General features: G+C 34.3%; 1 long non-coding RNA gene and 1 other non-coding gene across 12 annotated transcripts; one reads left to right on the top strand and one right to left on the bottom strand.

The window, feature by feature from the left end:
• Positions 1-1,032: 1,032 nt before the first annotated feature.
• On the bottom strand, positions 1,033-21,698 carry LOC104608700 (uncharacterized). Of its 11 annotated transcripts, none has more exons than XR_016077777.1 (8): positions 21,094-21,698; positions 20,928-20,967; positions 18,319-18,393; positions 18,080-18,159; positions 17,810-17,956; positions 17,526-17,613; positions 2,066-13,694; positions 1,033-1,263 (listed from the first exon to the last, which is right to left on the bottom strand). It is a non-coding gene; the product is annotated as an uncharacterized LOC104608700 (long non-coding RNA). The 11 variants fall into 11 exon arrangements; XR_016077778.1 differs by having other exon boundaries at positions 21,163-21,698; XR_016077779.1 differs by lacking the exon at positions 18,080-18,159 and having other exon boundaries at positions 2,066-2,664; positions 2,739-13,694; positions 21,163-21,698.
• On the top strand, positions 11,550-11,656 carry LOC148790782 (small nucleolar RNA R71). Its single transcript, XR_016078068.1, has one exon. It is a non-coding gene; the product is annotated as a small nucleolar RNA R71 (small nucleolar RNA).
• Positions 21,699-21,963: the final 265 nt, after the last annotated feature.

The raw sequence follows: 21,963 nt of genomic DNA, 5'->3' as shown, positions 1-21,963 counted from the left end.
GTTTTGTAGCTGCATGACCTTGTGTTTAATAGTTTGGTTGATTCAAGTGTTTTGTCTTGATCAATTGTTGAACCTTATTGACCAATCCTTATACTTCCACTATAACTAATTGTCAAAAGGCTTTAGTTCAGATTAAGGGAAAGGGTTCTAAGCTTAATTGTTGAATAGTTGGTGAATTTGAATTATGTTCCAACACTCTTTTTTGGATAAGGTTATTGGTTCCAACAAGTGATATCAGGGTAGGTTCACCTATCCACAAGCTTAATAGCTGGTGAAAAATGGCCACCCAATTTAATGCTCCATTTGCCAAGGGATATTTAATATTTTAGTCTCTAGTTTTTTATGGTGTTGATTTTACCTATTGGAAGGCTAGGATGAAGATTTGCTTAATCTCCACGGACTATAACATCCACTACAAGAAATTAGGTTTTTAGCGATTAGAAAAACCATTGCTAAAAGTTCAAATTCAGTCATTAAAAGTTTTTAACGACGAGAATATATGTCGTCACTACCTGTTGTTAAAAGCCTTGTCACTAAAAGTTTAGGCGACGAGTTGAAAATTTTAATTGCTAAAATTTATTAACGACAGAGATGCAACCTGTTGTTAAAAGTTTTACAATATCAACGAAAAAACTTGTCACTATTAATTCAAAACCATTAATGACAACTCATTTTCTCGTCGTTATTAATTCAAAACCATTAACAGCAATTCATGTTCTTGTGACTATCAATTCAAAGCCATTAACGACAACTTATGCCGTCACTATTACGATTGTCACCAATGATTGCAGAACTATTAGTGACAACATATTCTGTCACTACTTGAAACATTACAACGACTAAAAAATATTGTCGTCACTAAATTTAAAACTAATAACCAATATATATCAGCACTATTGTTCTTATTTTTGGATGTAATGCAATTATAATAATGATCACTTTATACGGTCATTGGTTAAATGGAATTTATCCAATTACAAATAATTGACATATTGCATAGTTAAAATTATTTTCATCTAAATAGGTGCAAAATTAAAAAAAAAATCTTTATTAATAATTATAATAACAACAAGATTCACTAAATACAAATATTCAAATAAATACAAGTCCCCATCCTCTCAAAAATTACAATATGTTTTTCATAAAATTAACTTAAACTAATAATTCATATGTTGTCCAAAATAAAATAAACTTTGTTATATTCTTCAAAATTGATAGTTGGATGAAATAGTCTTCTTGATTTAAACTCTTCACTTCAATTACCTGTACAAAAGAGAAAAAAATGATACATATATTAGGGAATTAACTTTAAAAAATGTAAAAGGAAATTCAAGAAAGAGAAAATCTCAAAATGCTCAACAATCCAACTCAATTGAAACAACAAAAGTTAGAAGATAAAACCCATCATAACGGCACTTGCATTATGTTCATGTTAACTTAAACAATATCTCTTTTCTTATCTTGATAAAGAAGAAAAAAGTGCAACCCACTTTGTTGGCGCTGGATTTCAAAGAAAGGGAAGTCTATTTGGCTGCCTATATGGTTTTATTTTTGAGGCAAGAGACTGAATTCTCCCTAAGCGAAAATTTCAGTTCTATGCTTTTAAGTTTCACAAGAAAATGAGGCTTTCTCCATCTTAGGTGTTTAGAGTTCTAGTAATAGTTTATTGTTTACACTTTTAATGATATTTTAGTTACTGATCTGAGTGTGGGACAAGAAAAAAGGATGACATAAAAGCAGTGTATGAAGCTTTGCAAGTCCCTCTCAAATTTGGTATACCTATCATCACTATTCCATCAAAACTAAATTAATTGGTATACCTAGCAAGAGAAAGCCAAACCAACGACACCACTCAAATGTTCTTGGAGGTAAATTTCTATTTCTGTCATGAACCTTTGTGTGAAATTTGATGAATCTAAGGCCATCCTTGAAGCTCCTAATTCATAGAGCTAGAAATGAGAACAGGAATGAAAGTCCCAATAATGCAAATACTAATGAGTACTTGAGCTTGGACAACCAGTCAAACAATACCAAGATGGAAAGCAAAAGAGGAGTTTGATATTACCTGCAAGAATGGCTTCGTCTTCTTCTTCCTGTTCTTTAGATCATCATTCACACCACCCATTGGACTATAGTACTCATGGTAGACATTTATTCTGATATCACGGAAACCTTCAAGAACAATTTGATAATGGTCTATATGCAAGGCCAAGAATAATTTGATATCATGTAAACCTTCCAAGCAAAACTTAAAGATGAAAATGATCCACTTTGATGACAAATTTCACTGTTCAAGATGTCAATTCATCTCCTGACAGGACAATTCTATTACAATTTTCAATGTGTCCAAACAAATTTTGTGTATGATCCACAAATTCTAAACTCTCCAAAACCTATCAAAGCAAAATCAATACAATAAACAATGAATCATGGTAGTTCAAATCAAACTTAAGGGGAAGTTTGAAATAGTTGAAGTGGCTGAATGAATGATTTGTTGCTTTGTCTTTTAATGAACAAGTTATTAAGGAGGTTGTGATCTCCTTAATGGTTGAAGCTGTATTTGGATTGACTGCAGTACCCTCTTGTATTTTGTTACTCACCGGACATGGTGGTGGCCTCAGATATAACACCGAGAGTTCCCAGGCCAGGGAATGCCACTTGTTCCTAAAAGAAGAAAATATCAACCAAAAACAACAAAGGAAAAAAGTAAATGCATGACAGGTAGAGCAAATATAAACCTCTCTTTTTGGATTTCCCATTGTCCATTTGCAAATCACTATTTCTGTAAATGAATTCAATGGACCCTTTAGTTGATGTAGAATTAAATGCCCTGAAGTTTTCTGAACCAATATAAGAAAAAACCTTTGAGTCTTGGTAATTGGAATGTAATGTAAGAGGTTTGCCTCCTGTCTGGTCATCTATCACCACCTTACTCTAGAACTTATTAGCAGTATTTGTTGCCAAATAAACATGGTAGGAGCTCAAATCAGTGAGTAAATGATTTGATAAAATCATCTAACATGTGAAGAAGGCTTACTAAAAGGTTTCTCACCACCTAATTTAGAACCATAAAATAGAACCTATGATAATGATAAGTACATAAGATCAATAGCCTAAACAAAGGGATGAAGAACATTCATAATTTTTTGTTTTATAATTTCATACTCTTCCAATTGAACAAGCAATAAGAATAATAAAAAGCCATGCACAAATTACTCAAAAAAAGAGATTGTATATTACTATTGTAAGATGCCCATGACAGGAAAAGCAAATCTCATTATCCAACAAGAATAATATTTCATTCAATTTAAGTATAAAAAGATGAAAACAAATAAAGCATAAGGTATCAATTGATTCTTGCAGATGAGAAAATCTAAAGCTGAATTAGCTAGAAATCCATCCAGAATGTGAATAACTCAATTTGAATTGTGTTAAACAAAAAAAAAAGAAAAATGATTTGGTTTATGCTAAACTGAACCTAGAAAATGTAGGTTAGTTGGTGTGTAAGATCAAGAATTACCACATTCATTTAAAAGACATCAGGTGACATCAACATTATTTGATTTCACTTCAATGTTGGAATCAAGCTCGATTTTACTGGACTATGACACTAAAACTTGATTCAACTATCAACAAGGCAAAGACCTCGTCATGGACCCAAGAAAGAAAGTCAGGAATTGGAGATAAGTCATTGACCAATGCATTTACGAGTGCATACAAGAATGCAAAAACTTAGAAGCTTCTTACAAGACTGAAACTTTATTATCCTGGTTTTCATTCATTTAGTTTCATCAAAATGAAAAAAGAGATAACAAATAAGAGTTCATAAAACTAAGTTACAACTAGTTAGGTGTTTTTCTTGGATAAGAAACATCATAATTTTATTTAAATCAGAAACACCAAAGGTGTACAAGGAATTACAGAAAAAAAGAGCTATCAACCCTCCCCTCAATTGAGGAAAGAGAGCAGCTAGCCCCACTACTGCTCTTCTCCACATACACAACCAGTATAAGATAATCAACAGAAAGAAAAACATTAGGTCAGGTTAGGGTGTGTTCCACAAAAGAAAGACCATCTACTGATTCCTCCAGTAGTCCAACTAGAGCATTTGCATGTGCATTTGTTGATAATAGGAAATAGGAATCCATTATAAACTAGCAATTGAACTATAAGAAAAGGCTCTAGCCTACATGATTTGGTACAAATTGGAATTAGTTTGTTTACAAGCAGGTCAAAACTGGCAATTGATAACAAGCTGAATTGTACAAAAGTAGTTAGTGCAACCCTCAACTAGTCACATAGTTTTCAAGGCGCCAATTGCCAAGGCAAGGCTGGGTGACAGGGGGCGCCTTGTTGCCTAGTCACCTATTAATAGATTCTTAACAGGGGAAATATAATGCCAAACTCAAAGGACAAAAATGCCCCTTATAGGTATTCACTTGAACACCTATGAAAGAACTGTTTCTCCATACTCTATTACCAAAGTAAATAAAACCAACTTGTATTTGGGAAGGTAATCCTGAATGAGAAGAAATGACATTAAGTAGAGAAATTTAACATCACATTGACCTTTTCAGTAAATGTATTGTAATGATGTTAAGGGTGTTCTGGTTCATTTTCATTCTATTTCACAACACACTGGAGTAATTGAAACAAATCATTATGGTCCCCCTACAATATGGGGTTGAAATTTATATAATGGACAATCTTCAATCAAACAAACTTCTTACTTATGAGAATTAGAAAGTTTTAAAACATGGAAATTACAAGCAACAGGAAACCAAATCAGACCCCACCAAAAAGGAATAAGAATTCTAGTATATAGTGAACTCTCCACAACTATATAATGGCTTACCTCCAAATCCTTTACCGCTTTCTCCCTTGTGATTTCTTTTTGTTCCCAAGTACGTTTAAGAAAACCAATGCATAATATACCCTGAATTTGATATTCCAAACATGTACCAAGTACCAGTACTTTTGAACACAGAAGCTCAATTTAACTAGTTGGTGTAGAGACATAGGTTGAAGTTACTTTAGGAAGTATTGCATATGAAAATTAGATTAAAATAAATGGTTACAAAAATAAGAGAATTTCTACATGTTGCATAGATATACATGGATAATATCTTTTAGAGCCTTGCCAGACTTCAGAAAACTGTGGAGAACTTTTCAAAGCCATCAAAAGTTCAAGGAAAAAATTAATTTTGAACACGCAACTTATTTGAATTCTGTCCACTCAATAGATTCAACATGCTTGGCACATAATTTATAAATTCAATGGATTAAAAGTTCTTACTGAGTCAATTAGATTTTCCATGCTCAATCAACCAGTTCTTTTGTTTGGGATATTAATACAATTAAAAGAAAAAGAACAAATATTGATAAAAGATACCATGATGCTACATCTAGCACATGTTTTTATGCTTGACACATATAGTTTATAAACTCAATGGAGTAAAATCTTTTCACTGAGTCAATTTTTCTTATGTTCCTTTCCAATTGTTCTGATATGATTAACAAATTTGCAAAAACCCTAGCTCTCTCATACTCAACAATTAGATTTTAAGGTTTAGTAGTCCTATGGATAAGGGAGAAGAGAGAGGCAAATGGAAGATTGTTTTCTGAAGGACGGCACAGAAGAAAGATGTAGAGAGCAAGGCATCTTTGAAAACAGAGGACATTGGCGGTAGTCAGCTAGGTACAATCTCTAGGAGGAAGGTCTCTCCAATGTGGTCCTCGGATTCACATATAGGTTCAGTGGAGAGTAAACCCGTTTAAAAGTTTTTAGGGTTCAATCACTCACCAAAGTTTCCAAAACCAATGTCCTCTGTATACTAGTCTCCTCCCATGAAATAACAAAAAAAGTGCTCTCAAGTTTTCTACTCGAAGTCTTCCCTTTCTACAATGTTTTTCTTAATTATTGATGAGAATAAAAATTATCATAATTTTATCCCTAAATATACAATCTTTTACACTTAATTAGTACTTAATTGGACTCATTATTCTTGTATTTCGATTCAGGGCATGAAAAAAGGCGTCAGGAGAAAAACAAGGCTAATCGGGTAATTTTGCACAGTTTCGGCACCGCGTAGTAATCTGGGCATAACTTCCCCATCCGGACTCCGATTGAGATGATTCAAGATGCATTGGAAAGATAAGGAAGAACTCTACAACTTTCACCTTTTGAGTTTTGATAGATTCGGGCTGTATCGAAGTCAAAATCAGGCCCGAAATCTGAGCAAATTCGTAGAGAAGCCCGGTTCGCAACAGAAGCCCAACTCGTAGAGAAGCCTTGCAGCGGCCCAATTCGTTGAGGAAGCCTAATACGAATGCAAGAATAAGAAACTGCAAAAGGTCCTATCAGATTTAATTTTCTGATGTAATTCTAGAAAGATAAAGGAGATTGAGATTACTAGATAAGAGATAAGGATAGGATTAGATTAGGACTTTCTATTTTTGAGGAAGAACTCTAAGAATGAGTTGGAAACAGCCCCTCCTCCTAAAGCTATATAAAGGGGGGGCGGACTAGCACCAGAGCATCAATAAATTTCTGGAGCAATCAAGGATAAATCCTCCAAGAGAGCTTCAGTTTTCAAGAAGGCAGTCGACAACGCAGGAGGAGAAAATGAGGAAGGCGGCGGCAAGGAGTTCATTGATCTCAACCTCAAGGGGCGACATCATGAGTTCTTTCTTATGCCTTGTTTGTTTAATTTCCTTTATCATGAACTAATGTATTTGTAGCTAGGGCTGTGAAAAGCCTAACCACGACCATGGATTGATTTTTATTTAATTCAGCCAAGCTGTTTTTATTTTCATATTGTCTATGAGTTATTATGCGTAATGCAATTAGGAGCTTGGCCACCTCCTAGTTGATTTGGTTTATATGAATGAACCGGAAGGGGAATTCATATAAAAGACTAAATAATTCATAGTGTGAATTGAATGGTATATATATACATGATTCATCTGATGACACAGGTTTTTCATAGAACTTAATGCACTTTCTATCTCGAGAACTCTAATCGAGGGATCGAAGGGTTACTTGATAGAAGTAGGTCTGATATATCCTGGGAGGGAATATTAGATAAATTAGGAAAGACTTCAACTTATGAAAATAATAAATCATCTTGATCAATTTAATAAATTGATGTTCATTGGGATGGTTAGGTGGACCAATAGTCCTAGCACTTTCAATTAAATCGTTGCAAGTTCAGTCGTTGATTGCCTTTGTTTTTATTTCTATTTTTTCTTTTTCTATCTTTAATTTTCAGTAATTCCTATTGTTAGAATTCGGTTGTTTAAATAATTGAGGGAAACTATAGTTCTAATACTTATTTTGTTAAATCCTCGTGGGAACGAATCTTTATACTACTTGATAACTAGTGCAAAAACTTGATAGCTATAATTATATAACCTTAGCAACTGCACTAGTTATCAAGTAGTATAAAGATATCGTTCCCACGAGAATTTAACAAAATAAGTATTAGAACTATAGTTTCCCTCAATTATTTGAACAACCGAATTCTAACAATAAGAACTACTGAAAATTAAAGATAGAAAAAGAAAGAACATAAATAAAAACAAATGCAATCAATCACTGAACTTGCAACGATTTGATTGAAAGTGCTAGGACTATTGGTCCACCTAACCATCCCAATGAACATCAATTTATTAAATTGACCAAGATGATTTATTATTTTCATAAGCTGAAGTCTTTCCTAATTTATCTAATATTCCCTCCCAGGATATATCAAACCTACTTCTATCAAGTAACCCTTCGATCCCTCGATTAGAGTTCTCGAGATAGAAAGTGCATTAAGTTCTATGAAAAACCTGTATCATCAGATGAATCATGTATATATATACCGTTCAATTCACACTATGAATTATTTAGTCTTTTATATGAATTCCCCTTCCGGTTCATTCATATAAACCAAATCAACTAGGAGGTGGCCAAGCTCCTAATTGCATTACGCATAATAACTCATAGACAATATGAAAATAAAAACAGCTTGGCTGAATTAAATAAAAATCAATCCATGGTCGTGGTTAGGCTTTTCACAGCCCTAGCTACAAATACATTAGTTCATGATAAAGGAAATTAAACAAACAAAGCATAAGAAAGAACTCATGATGTCGCCCCTTGAGGTTGAGATCAATGAACTTCTTTTCCTTGCCGCCACCTTCCTCCTTTTCTCCTCCTACATTGTCGACTGCCTTCTTGAAGACTGAAGCTCTCTTGGAGGATTTCTCCTTGATTGCTCCAGAAATTGATTGATGCCCTGGTGCTAGTCCACCCCCCTTTATATAGCTTTAGGAGGAGGGGTTGTTTCCAACTCCTTCTTGGAGTTCTTCTTCAAAAATAGAAAGTCCTAATCTAATCCTATCCTTATCTCTTATCTAGTAATCTCAATCTCCTTTATCTTTCTAGAATTACATCAGAAAATTAAATCTGATAGGACTCTTTGCAATTTCTTATTCTTGCATTCGTATTAGGTTTCCTCAACGAATTGGGCCGCTGTAAGGCTTCTCTACAATTTGGGCTTCTGCTGCGAACTGGGCTTCCCTACAAATTTGTTCAGACTTCGGGCCCGATTTTGACTTTGATGCAGCCCGAATCTATCAAAACTCAAAACATGAAAGTTGTAGAGTTCTTCCTTATCTTTCCAATGCATCTTGAATCATCTCAATCGAAGTCCGGATGGGGGAGTTATGCCTAGATTACTACGCGGCGCCAAAACTGTGCAAAATTACCCGATTAGCCTTGTTTTTCTCATGACGCCTTTTTTCATTCCCTGAATCGAAATACAAGAATTATGAGTCCAATTAAGTACTAATTAAGTGTAAAAGACTATATATTTAGGGATAAAAATATGATAATTTTTATTCTCATCAAATTCCCCCATAGTTAAACCTTGTCCGTCCTCGAGCAAGACAAAATTCAAGCAAACACAAAACAAACAACTATCCTTCCAATCTTTAAACTCAACTCTCCATCTTTCTCCACAAATATTCTAGGTTAACTATTGCAAACCGTTAAATCAACACAACCAAGTCATACACGACTCATTCATCAATCAATCCAATTTTTGCTACTGCAAGCCAGGTAGTAAATCAGGGAAAACCTCTCTTTTTATTTATTTTATTTTATTTTTTTATCAAGAGTGAGTGCATTTTATGCTCCGTCTCAATTTTGGATCACTCGGCCAGTAGGTGCATTTTATGCTCCATCCTACTATTGAATTACTTGGTTGGTAGGTGCATTTTATGCTCCATCCTACCAATTGTATTACTTGGTTGGTAGGTGCATTTTATGCTCCATCCTACCAATTGTAACAATGGTAAAACAACTACCCCATTTACTTAAACCTAAATTTAGGACTAGCTTAATTGGAAATGGCTTCAAATAAGTCGTGTACTCCTTGATCGTACCTCATTACTAGGTTCACAAGAATTTTCCTAGAACATTGTTTCAATTGATTTCAAAAAGGTTGAAGTTTTGATTTTTTTTTTTTAACTGAAATGAAATCCTATACTCTCCCCTCCCCCCCCCACACACAGTTAGTCTACGTATTGTCTTCAATGTAAGGTAAAAAGAAAATGTGGAAATAACTTAACTATAAAAACAAGAGAAAAAAAAAAAAGAAAAACAAACTTCCCTGTTTTTAATCATAAACCGGATCCTCCAGGTCTTGTAGTTGCAACTTCCGATGTTTTCCCCTCTAATCCATCATGGGTGGGTTTAGATTTGGAGTAGGGGCCTACACAATAGATGGGAGGAGTTTTGTGTGAGTTGGAGGTGTTTCAATGGAAGGTCGCAATTGCTTGGTAGAGGTCGGTCCATCCAATGGTAAAAATTTTCCTTGTCTTGGTTTGAACTCTTCTTGACCGGCCTCCAAATAGTTCAAAACCTCCTTAATTTCTTCATCCAAGACCTGTACATATTTACAAGAATTAAGAATGCAACGTTCTAAAGGATCATCTGATTTAGATGCATCGACTTCAGCTGCCCAAATATCAATGCAATCAATTGCATATATTTCATGTTCAATTGTGTTAGGATATTTCATGGTTTTAAATACATTAAATATTACTTCTTCACCATTAATTCTAAAAGTAGACATTTTTGCACATCAATTAAAGCATTACCAGTAGCAAGAAAATGTCTCCCTAAAATCAAAGGCATTGTCCTATCTTCTTCCATATCCAATACAATGAAGTCAGCAGGAATAATAAAATTGCCCATTTTGACTAAACCATCTTCTACTATTCCCCGAGAATATTTAATGCTTCTATCAGCTAATTGCAGGGTAATAGTAGTAGGTGTTAGTTCATGTAATCCAAGTTTTTCAAAAATAGAATATGGCATTAGATTTATACTGGCACCTAAATCGCATAAAGCTTTCTCAAACTCAATATCTCCTATGGTGCAAGGAATAGAAAAACTCCCTGGGTCCTTGAGCTTTGGAAGCAATTTATTTTGAAGAATTGCTGAGCACTCTTCGTTTAGTTTCATCATTTCGCATTCCTCCCATTTCCTTTTATTTGACATCACCTCTTTCAAGAATTTAACATATTTTGGCATCTACGACAATACATCAAGAAGAAGAATGTTAATATGTATTTTTCTAAACACCTCTAAAAATTTTTCAAATTGTTTATCCAAGTTAGCTTTCAAAACTCTTTTAGGGTAGGGGAGAGGAAGTTTAATAGCATCTAAATTGAGTTTACGTGTACTCCCTTTGATCTCCATTTGAGAATCGGCTACCTCAACTTTTTGATCATCATCCTTGATCTCACCAATAGTCTTTCCACTTCTTAAGGCAATGGCATTCACTTGCTCCCTTGGGTTCTTCTCTGTATTGATAGGCAATCATCCCTCTCTTCTTTCTGACAACATGCTCACAATCTGCCCCACTTGAATTTCTATGTTCTTAATAGATGCCTCTTGATTTAAGAATCTCTTTTCGTGATCTTGGAACTTTGCTTCAGCAGTATTAATGAACTTAGAAATCATGTCCTCTAAATTTCCCTTCTCTTGTGGGGGCGGCTGTTGTTGAAATCCCATGGGTGCTTTTTGTTGGTTGTTATTCCACGAAAAATTCGGATGACTCCTCCACCCTGGGTTGTAGGTATTCGCATAAGGGTTGAAATTTGTCCTGCCACCATGAGAAACAAAATTAGCACATTCATGTGAAGCAAAAGAACTTCCTACCTGACAATTAGAATTTATATGTCCTAATTGGCCACAAAGATCACATGGATTACAAGATGGCATATTTATTGCAGCAACACTAAGATTGTCTAATTTTTTATTCAAACTAGAAAGCTGAGCAGATAAAGCTTAAAAAGAATCTAGATGATGCACTCCCCTTCGATCAACTCAGTCATTATTCCATTGGTAGCTATTCGATACCATCTCTTCCACTAGATCATAGGCTTCCTCTAGAGTTTTCCTCATGATCGTGCCTCCTACAGCTGCATCAATAATGGAGCGATTAGATGGAGTAATACCATTATAAAAAGTTTGTATTTGACGCCAAACTGGTATTCCATGGTGAGGACACTTCCTAAGCATCTCTTTAAATCGTTCCTATGCCTCATAAAAAGATTCCCTCTCTAGTTGAACAAAAGTAATGATATCATTGATCAATTTTGTTGTTTTAAGGGAGGAAAATACTTGGTCAAAATTTTTTGAGTCAAGTCGTTCCAAGTAGTGATACTTCTTGCAGGAACTGAGTTAAGCCAATCCTTAGCTCTATCACGTAATGAGAATGGAAAAAGTTTAAGCCTAATAGCATCATCGCTAACTCCATTATGCTTGAATGTGTCACATATTTCCAGGAAGTTAACAAGATGTGCATTAGGATCATCACTCGGCAACCCACTAAACTGAATACTCGTTTAGATCATTTGAATGATTGCAAGCTTGATCTCAAAATTATTGGCTTGGATTGTTGGTTTGCAAATGCTAGAAGTAGCCCCATCAATTGTTAGACAAGCATAGTCCAAAAGAGTTTGATTTGCTTCGTCTGCCATCTCTTCCTTAACTTCTTCTGCTAGTTCGCCTCCAACCCTCTCTCTCTTTACTTTTGTTGGCTCTTTGCAGTATGCGAAGGGTTCTCTCTATTTCAGGGTCAAATTTTGCTAGTTCTTCGCCTATAATCTGAACACAGCAAGAATTTGAACATAACACATTAAATAAAGAGTAAAATCCAAATTAACCAAGGTTAACAAATTCTAATATTATTTTAGGATAAAATCCCTGGAAACGGCACCAAAAACTTAATAGCTATAATTATATAACCCTAGCAAGTGCACTAGTTATCAAGTAGTATAAAGATATCGTTCCCACGAGGATTTAACAAAATAAGTATTAGAACTATAGCTTCACTCAATTATTTGAACAACCGAATTGTAATAAGAGGAACTACTGAAAATTAAAGATAGAAAAAAAAAAGAACAAAAATAAAAACAAAGGCAATCAACGACTGAACTTGCAACGATTTAATTGAAAGCGCTAGGACTATTGGTCCACCTAACCATCCCAATGAACATCAATGTATTAAATTAACCAAGATGATTTATTATTTTCATAAGCTGAAGTTTTTCCTAATTTATTTAATATTCCCTCACAGGATATATCAAACCTACTTCTATCAAGTAACCATTCGATTCCTCGACTAGAATTCTCGAGATAGAAAGTGCATTAAGTTCTATGAAAAACCTGTATCATCAGAAGAATCATGTATATATATTCATATATACCATTCAATTCACACTGAGTTATTTAGTCTATTATATGAATTCTTCTTCCGATTCATCCACATAAACCAAATCAACTAAGAGGTGGCTAAACTCCTAATCGCATTACGCATAATAACTCATAGACAATATGAAAATAAAAACAACTTGATTGAATTAAAAAAAAAATCAATCCATGGTCATGGTTAGGCTTTCCATACCCCTAGCTATAAATAAACTAATTCATGATAAAGGAATTTAAACAAACAAGGTATAAGAAAGAACTCATGATGTCGCCCTTGAGGTTGAGATCGATGAGCTTGTCGTTGCCTTCCTCCTTTTCTCCTCCTACGTTGTCGACTGCCTTCTTGAAGGGTGAAGCTCTCTTGGAGGATTTCTCCTTGATTGCTCTAGAGATTGATTGATGCCCTGGTGCTAGTCCTCCCCCCCCCCCCCCCGCCTTTATATAGCTTTAAAATGATGGGTTGTTTCCAATTCCTTCTTGGAGTTCTTCCTCAAAAATAAAAAGTCCTAATCTAATCCTATCCTTATCTCTTATCTAGTAATTTCAATCTCCTTTATCTTTCTAGAATTACATCAGAAAATTAAATCTGATAGGACTCTTTGCAGTTTCTTATTCTTGCATTCGTATTAGGCTTCCTCAACGAATTGAGTCGCTACAAGGCTTCTCTGCAAGTTGGGCTTCTGCTGCGAACTGGGCTTCCCTGCGAATTTGCTCAGACTTCAGGCCCGATTTTGACTTCAATGCAACCCGAATCTATCAAAACTCAAAACATGAAAGTTGTAGAGTTCTTATCTTTCCAATACATCTTGAATCATCTCAATCGAAGTTCGGATGGGGGAGTTATGCCCAGATTACTATGCGGTGCCGAAACTGTGCAAAATTACCCGATTAGCCTTGTTTTTCTCCCGACGCCTTCTTTCATGCCCTGAATCGAAATACAAGAATAATAAGTCCAATTAAGTACTAATTAAGTGTAAATGTCTATATATTTAGGGATAAAAATATGATAATTTTTATTCTCATCAATTATGTCTTTTGTGCAGTACCGACTTCATCTAAGTTGTGTATGGACCGTAAGCTATGCCAGAGACTGGAGAGAAATAGGATAAAAATATGCTAAAGAGATAGAGGGAAAGAGCTATTTCGAGAGTGCATGGGATGATGGAGAGAGAGACTTCAAGGGAAATATTGAACCCGTGGAAAAATCCCCATAAGAGGCTATTTTACTATTTCAATTCTTTTGCAATTAATGATGGAATCTATATTTACTTTAAGTTTCATGCTTTAATGTTTCAAGTTAGCGACAGAATCACTTCCATCGATAATGATGGGTTTTGAAACAGGCCACTAAATTATCATGTTTTATAAAATAATAATAACAGTACATAAAATTTGACATTATTAGTGATTTATAATGAATTTTTGAATCAATCACTAATTATTGGTTGTTAAAACTCTTGTTTCTTGTGGTGATCTGGGAAGCAATAGAGAAAGGTCTATCCATTAGGGATAAAGCAAATAAAAGAGCAATAGACCTCCTAAAGAGAGGTCTGATCCAAGAATAGCTTGGACATCTGCCCAATAAATATGGTAGTATCTAATGTTTTTGCATGAAGGATCACAATTAAGATTATGACTAGACTTTGAATAATAAAGAAAAACAAGACATTCAACATTTATCTGTTGATGTTCCTCACACCATTAGCACTATGAAGAAGAAAGAAGAGGCAACATATGAAAAATCTTGTAATGATGGTCTTTCCTTAGAGGTTCTATGAAAGGAAGCTACTCCTTCACATTCTCAAATTCAGTCTCAATAGGAGAGAGATGTTAGAACATCGTTCACAAAGTATGGAGACATCACTTGGGACATGTTGTATCAAGAAAATGAAGTTGCATCAATTAATCTCTAAGCAACCAGTGGATTCACTCCATCAAAGGAAGTAAGCATAATAAGGTAATCTTAAGACCTGGCACTCTGATTAAAGGTAGTGTTTGTAGAATATAGAATAGGAGAAAAGTAAGAAAAAATCTAGGTAATTCTGTTAAGAAAGTAAATTCAAAAGGGAAACTCATTATTCAACTTAAAAGAGATCTAAATTGGGTAAAATTGACTAGCTTAAGTTTAAAGAAAAATCTTGCAGTCAATCTAAGGTGATGTCTACATCTCAATCCAATCATAAACCCATTAAATGATCTAACCATTCATGCTCTTAGAATAGGCATAATAAAATTAATAATTTAAACAACTTACAGATCAGCTCAAGATAGCATTATTTCAGGTTTTATGTTTAATCAACTGACAACTATTGGCAATTGATTGATATGGGTTGGTAGTCGACTATATATGTAGTCTATCAACACCTAGGTACCACTTAGCTAGTGCCCAAGCCTATCCAAACACTTCACTATCCACTAGTCAAACTTTGCTAGTCTCATAATGGCTTCTCCATCAAACATGAAAAGGCAATGTCTAGCATGGAAAGATCGAGGAATGGATAGTAAAGCACCCAACCTTCAATCCATTAAAGACAAAAAGAGGTATGTCGATACCTTTTTCCATAGAAGAATCCTAGATGGAAAGTGGGTAGACTTTGATGCTTTAAATTAAGGAAGGAGTAAATGCTCTAGCCTCTTTGAGTAAGTAGACTAGTATAGAATCTTAAAAAACAAGAAACTTGTCTATTACACATTAGTAAGACACTTCTACAATAGTTTCAATATGGGGATTACTGACAATCAAATCAACTCATTTCTGAAAGGGGTTAGAATATGGTTAAGAACAAGTTGAGCTAGGAGACCTATTAGGAATCTCAAATTAGAGACCATTGTTCTATTCCAAGAAAGAATGGCCAAATAAGTTTGAAGTTGAATGTCTTAGCCCTATACAAAGTTTTTGAGGACTTGAAATCAACGAATGGTATAAACCCAAAACTAAGAGCCTTAGTATCTACATGAAGATGATTTCATTACAACAGACTTGATCTGTAGTGGCAGAAATATTCGACGCTATAGACCTATAGTGGCATAATTACAGCAGATTAGCATCCGTCGCTGTAAGTCGTGTTGGTATAGGTTTTAGTGGCAGATGTAATAATCGCCGCAATAGCATAATCAACAACAGTAGTTATATTCGCCGCTAAAGACTGTTATATTTGCCACAATAAACCTATGCTTTGAGATATAGTGGCAAATATTTCCACTACAATAAATAATTTCTAATGGCTATTTTCAATTGTGATCACACATATAGCGGCAAATATATCCACTGCTATATGTCCAAAAGTTATTTTTAGTGGTAGATATACCTGCCACTATAGGTACAAATTTTATCAATAGTATTTGTTGTTATTATTTTCCCATTATAGATTTTTGCCTTTTCCAACCTATAACATATTTACATGAAAGACCACCTCTTCTATCTTCACATTGCATCAAATTTGCAAATAAATTTCTATAAAAATAATATATTAATTAAAAGACTAAAAGTACATGAAAATATAGTCTCCATACATCAATGTGTAAAAGATGTATCACAAATTTCATTTTATCTTGTTACATATAATAAAACATAATAAAAATGAAAAATCTTGATCTCAAATCTCTTCATCCATATCTATTGTCATTCCTTACATTTGCATTCAATTTGAAGGGAAAAAAAAATAAGATAAAAATAAGATTTTGATTTTATAAAAAGAAATAAAATCTAACATAGAATGAAAACCTACATAAATTGATGATCATACAACATTTGCAAGGGTGCCCATGGTCCATCCACTCAATTACTACTTGATAAGTAAACCATTGAATGTAGTAATTGGGTGTGGTATCCACCCAATTATGACCTAATAAGTCAGCTATTGAATGCAGTCCAAAAGATCTCTCTACTTTTCATTTTTCTCTCAATTATTTGTTTTCAGTTCTCCCTATGAGATCCTCAAAAGCATTAACTAAATCAATCACAATTACATTAGGAAATGAAACACATGACAATAATCTTACAAATGGAATAATTAGAACAATTAGAGACAAATGATTAAGTATTAACTTATACTAGTATCCTACGTGATTAGGGATAAACCATCACAACCTAACTAATCCCAATAACCATCACTAGGATAGAGAGATCCTATTATCATGCCAACAAAGCCATTGGTATACTAACCATCAGATTAAGACCAATTAATAAAGGTTCTTTAAGAAAAGGGACCTAATCACCTAAAGCAACAGGAAAGATAGTTTTTTTTCTCATGGCTATAGTATATTCTCAAAAACTGGCCAGCTAACTAGCTAGCAATTTATGATGCATATTTGTGGTAACCTAGACTTGGGCAAAATATTCATGTATCTTGCATATATATGTATCTCATATGTATGTCAAAGAATTTAACTTTAAAGGCAAAAGTTTTCTTAAGCATGATAACCATGTCCTTTTTATATATAACTATTTAATTTACCTTGACTCTTAACTCTAAGAAAGAAAAACATTTGGTACAAGGAAATAGAGAAGTTGGGCCAACCCAATACTAACCCAACCAGAAAACTTCGCTTTAGTAGAGGTTTCAATAGCTTGGGTTGGGTTAGTGTTGACCTTGACCTGACCTAACCCAGCCTAACTTGTACCAATAATTATTATTCTTAAGACTAAATTATACAAAATTGAAGAAAGAAGCAAGGTAACAAAGAGGTCCAATAGCTAATAAGTATATATTGTTTAGAAAGAGCAAATAGACACATATCTAGTAAACATACGAACCTTCCATGGCATGAGATGCAAAGAAGATCTAATCTGAACACCTCCAATGGCAATTCTCCATTCTAGTGTGAACAAAGCGAGGAGACCTCTGTTCAAGGAAGACAAGACCAAAAAATGTAGAACAAGCCAATATAGGCTTAATCAAACAATGTTCAATTATAAAAGGAATCCTAAAATGATAAGAAAATATGAGATTATAATTACTAGGATGGTAATATTTTTAAAGCAGAAAGGTTCCTTTCCACCAACCTTGTACAAGAGGTGAATATAGACAGGATCAGTACCTACTTCGTGGAAAAACATTGCTTGCTACAGCCTCCCATAATCTTGAAAACATATGCTTTAGGAGACCTCATCTTAATCTAGCCATCAACTTGATGAATTTATGCTCCTTATCATGTGTACGGCATGAATAAAGCTTTGTAACTAGTCTGCAAAATATAGTAGTTTACAATAGCTAATTAACCAACAATAAAAACAAAAGAATATTAAAAGATTTGGATAAGGTAGGCTATGGCTACTACAAGGAATAAAAAGCAAAAGGCTCTGAATACCTTAGGATTCATACTAATATTGTATTCCTATTTGAGCCTTTTGGAGGTTTGTCATTACTCCTAAATTTCTTCTAAAGCTACTAAACCACAAGAAGGGCAAAATTTATTGTTCACAATAATATTAGTGAGAAGAATATCTAGAAAAATACACTATAAATAATTCAGAATCCACAAAAAAAAATCTGGATTTGATTGGAGTGAATAAACATATTTGTAATTAAAATGCCAATAGGAACAACCTGAGTTACTTTGAGATACTTGGGCTTCATGCTTCCATAAATGATGTCGAAGGTGAAGGCTGAAGGATGAGCTACCTACAACAATAGGAAAAAGCAAAGAATGGAAAGTTTCTATTCAATGGTCTAATAATGATATTTAGTTATAACTATATATAGAGAAATGAATCTTGACCTATAAAAGGCACACACAAAGGACCATTTCCATGATTGCCAACTCAGATTACAGTGTTCTAAAGAGAACCTACAAGAAAATCCTTGTAGCTACAATTACCAAAAATTTTCACTTCTCAACATTCTTGGGATTCCAAGAGTACTCTTTTGGAGTAGGTCTAATATTGTACTTCCAAGAGGGTACTGACCTTAATTTGAAGTTCTGTTTCCATGTAACATCATTAAATTAGAAGACAAATCATGAAACCAACTACTCAAGAGAAAATCAGGATTAATATTTTAAATAGTCAAAAGCATAACTCCAAAAATTTGTAAAAGATGCAAACATTGAAATTCACATGGCAGATAGTTTAGCTAGGGAGGGAGTGGGAAGATATTTTATTGTGTGGGGGCACTAGGCCTAGGGTACAGCCAAGAGGATGGTGTTTTCAATTTTTCTGATTTGTTTAGGTTAATATATGCTGGTTATTGTGTACTCTTCTTTTGGATCTCTTTCAAGAGTTGGGGCCCCTCTATGTTCTTTTCTCTTCACTTTTGTTAACAAAGTTCCTTTGAGAGCCATGCAGCCATAGATTTTGGCTAAAGTTTTTCAAATTTCAATAATTTATCTTCTTTCATAAATTTATATCTTTAAAGCCTATATGAAATGCAACAATAACTTGGTTGCATTATGGTAGTATTTTTTTATTTAATTTACTTGGATACTTGGGAATTCAAATGCTCTAGTTCAATAACTATGTTCCAGTTATATTGCCTTAAAAAGATTACCTATCTATGGATGATAGTGATGGAAGAGATAAGTGAGGAAAACCTTGCTATACTTGAACTTGAGTTGCTAGAGGCACTTGGGCATGATGATGAGATTTCAGGAATGCTTAATTCAAGATGGTACAGAAAATGATGTTGAGTTTGATATAGAAGAAGAGGGCAACGATTGCAGGGAGGAGGAGAAAGTGGGGTTGGTAGGGAATATTATAGTGGAGAGTTCCTTTTGATCATTTTTTTTTCTTTTTCACCAAACAAACTATACGGATCAAATTTATTTTACCTTACATCTTAAAAAAAAAAAAAAAAACTCTCAACTAGTCAACCATTTAAGAAAAAGAAAGACCCAATAGTAAAAGGGATGCCAATTGATACAAAATCTCAACCCATGCTACATCATGCCTATGGATTCTAAAGATTCATTCTCCTAAGTATGACAGGGGGTCCCACACCATATATACCTTATCTTAGTGCTGCCCCACTATAGTACATCCCCCTTTCTGGAATCCTACGATTAGGATCAATCAAGTCATTAGTTTTGTACAAGGTTTACATCTATCATCCATTAATTCCCTCCAAACCTGCAATTATACAATTAATTTGCTATACCACTATAGGAGAGGTAACCATTAAAAGAGTTTTTCCTGATTATTCCCAATATACCTCTTCATGACATTCTCCATTTGCCACATCTTTATGCAAGTACTTGTAATATTAATAAACTTTGCTCCATGCAAATCTAGAGCATTTTACTATCAAAAAGTTAAATGTTAAGAATTGTCATCTATAACTTTTTTCAACCTTGAAATTGCTATTTAAAAATAAAGGATGTGATAATTATAAAGATATTATGCCAAGGAATTTCTTAAGCCATTGGAATTTGTACTCCTTTAGTAAAATCCCAAGGTAGAAGTAATAGGAGGATGTTTCAAGATATTGACACACTTCAGGCATTCCCAAATCTGACTGCCCAAGTTTAAACAGATTCTATAGTACACATTTGATTTGCTTAACCAAATTTCCAGCTAGAATGTACTTGTTCATATCCAAAATGTAGTGAGGGAACAAACAAACTATGTTTGTCAAATACCAAGACTTACTATCATTGTCTACAACACTCGTTGCTTTAAATTTTAAGGGATCTTGGAAAATGTTAGTAACACAAGGCTCTTCAATTGGTCAAATGAAACATTAACAATTTTGATCTTGCCAACCCCTTCATCTCATCCCTTAAACAAGTCCATTCCATCTATAACTTTTAAAATGAGCCATCTCCTTACTCGTCGTCTTAAGATCAGCAGAGAATGCCTTAGCTTGGTTAGCATCTCTTTTGTGCATATGTTTTCTGGTGTCTAAGAAGGATAATTTAATCCATCTATCCTTCAAGCTTCCAAAGCGGTTCCCAATGGACACTATAGCCCAAAATTGGTTCTAGGTTTCATTTACATTAATTATTTTTCTTTCCTGTCCCTTTTATCTTATTTTGAGCCCAAAGAACTTTTGTCAAACACCTTGAGTGGCAAAGTGCGGAAAATTTACGTTATTTTATTAATACTTAATTTTTAGCTTTGATGATCACTAGTTAATCAAGAAAACAAAACTTAAAACTTAAGATGAACCACCAAGAACAAGGAGCAAAGAAAAGGAACTAAGAGGACGCATATAGATTCTACCTTTTAAAGTTTTTCAACTTTCTCTACACCACATATGAACCTGCCCAACACCAGACGCAACAATATTTGTTAAGGTAATAAAAGCATTGAAGTTAAAAGTTTGAGATAAGCAAAATTAATATAGAAAATAACCACATGAAAATTAAAAAAATAGAAAACATCCAACCATTAAGAATGAGAATAGAACATGATTCGGCGAAAATTAGGGGAGGATTTTTTTCACATGATAAGATACCCAAATTCAGCTATTTTGAATGTCATGCAAATCCTCCATGTGGTTGCCCTGTTGAAACACTTTTTTTTCCTTTGGCTTGATCTTGTGCAAAGCACTCTTCAAACTTAGAAAAAGACGATAGTGCTTGGTCGCCCTGTTAAATCAATGAATCAGACTTGTTAGCAAGAGAAAAAGGAGGAAGAGAATGAGACTACCGGTAAGTTGCATTGATTTGGTGGGGTCGATTTGTTTGCAGAGGAGTTGTCTTCTATGAATGAGAACGCTGGCAAAGTTTCCCTTAACAATTGGGAAATTCATATTGTTCACTCAACCACTATTCGAGTGGATGCATGATGCCGACACTAGATGCCAGAGACACTACTAGATGTAGAACCACTTAATTCGAGCGGATGCACGGTAGAGGTAGCCTTCTTTCGTTGGTCTTCAAACGTACACAAGCAGTTCATACAAAGCAATAGAGCAAATGTAACAATTCTGTCAAAGTAAAAACCCTTGTTTCTCAACAGCTTTTCCTTTGCTTAACTATGCGTGGGGGGGATATACCCGCCCAATATTTATCAATTTTTCATTTCTCAAATTTTTCTTATTATTTTAATTTAATCGTCAACTATCTATAGTGGTAGTTGCCATTATGTGCTGCTAAGAAAGGCATATACTGACAATTACATAATCGTCGGTATATCATCTAGGTAGACCTGTTCATGGGCCGGGGTAGCCCGATGGTCCGGCCCGCATCCCGGTCGGGCTTGATCATGTAATTAGGCCTGCGGGCCTGACCTCGGGCCTAATACAGTAAGTCCG

Source organism: Nelumbo nucifera, chromosome 6 (assembly GCF_055504915.1).
Source record: "Nelumbo nucifera cultivar China Antique chromosome 6, China Antique-T2T, whole genome shotgun sequence".
Taxonomy (NCBI): domain Eukaryota; kingdom Viridiplantae; phylum Streptophyta; class Magnoliopsida; order Proteales; family Nelumbonaceae; genus Nelumbo; species Nelumbo nucifera.
This window is presented reverse-complemented; position numbering and strand designations above follow the sequence as displayed.